Genomic DNA, 1,241 nt, shown 5'->3' with positions numbered 1-1,241 from the left:
TCAAAACATCATGCTGATGTGAACATGAGATATTTACTTTGCAACGCAGACCTTTCACAGTATTAAACTATGAAATCGTTAAAATAACATATGTGTTTAATAACAACCGTTTAGTTTTGTTTAAACGATACGATGTTACTCGGAAATTATAGATTGAATATTATAATATCAAGAGTATTATGTACCTTTATGATAATACTGATTTTATTACAAATATCTAGGATGTAGTATTTATGAACGTAATTCCAATTTAAAACTGTTTTTTAATAATTTTTTTCACAGTGTATTTTTATTAAGTTTGAAAAATGCATTGCTAGCTGTAACTACTGGATATGTGTTTTCACATGAAATTAAGTTTTTTTTTTAACATAAGGTGGCAAACGAGCAAGCGGCCACCTGAATCCGCCAAAATGGCGAAGCGACCGCTGCCCATAGACATCCGCGATCGCAGATGCGTTACCTACCCTTATCCGACGGAGGAGGAGACGCACATAAAGAGGATAATGCCCCTTCCTATGCATCTCCTCCACCATCAAATCCATTTCCCCTTTCCATCCTCTCCTTATAAGAAAAGGGTGGTAAAGAGAAAGGGACTTAAATTCGGCCTCCGTTAACGAGAAATAAATACTCTGAACTGTTAAGTAAATCGATATCTCTTGTCATGTACTACAAAGCATTAGTTATAAGATAAACAACAATTTGAAGGCTCAATAAACATTGATAATTGACAGATCCTGTATTAATATTGACTAGGAGATGCGGGGCGTCCCCGATGTAAACGTCTGTTGGTATATACGTTAGCGAAAGTTCGTTTAATTCCCGGCCCAGTTCAATTAACCCTGGTCACGGGAGCGCAAGCCGCGAGTACACGAGAAGTAACTTTGAGTTAAATTGTGTGTGATTTAGACCACTTGTATATAAAGGCTCTCATAACAATGTTTATGTTTGTTTAAAAAGTTACGAGTTTCGTATGAAAATAATTAATATTTAAGCTAACATTGGCAACGTTTTCATGTTTAATTTTACGCTGATTTGACTCGTGAAAAATATTAGGTGTTTTGTTTAAAATTAAATGAAAATGGACTTTTTTGCGTTAATGATAAAGTTAACAGTGCACGGTCACCTTTATGTCTAACTAGCTATTGCCAGCGGCTTCGTTCACGTAATGTTAGGATAAAAAGTAGCCTATAATATGCCCGTCTATATGGTCGAAATCGGCCCAGCCGTTTCAAAGATTACCA

Source organism: Papilio polytes, unplaced genomic scaffold, assembly GCF_000836215.1.
Source record: "Papilio polytes unplaced genomic scaffold, Ppol_1.0 DF822810.1, whole genome shotgun sequence".
NCBI lineage: Eukaryota > Metazoa > Arthropoda > Insecta > Lepidoptera > Papilionidae > Papilio > Papilio polytes.
The sequence above is the reverse complement of the archived record's forward strand: the minus strand, read 5'-3'. Positions refer to the sequence as shown.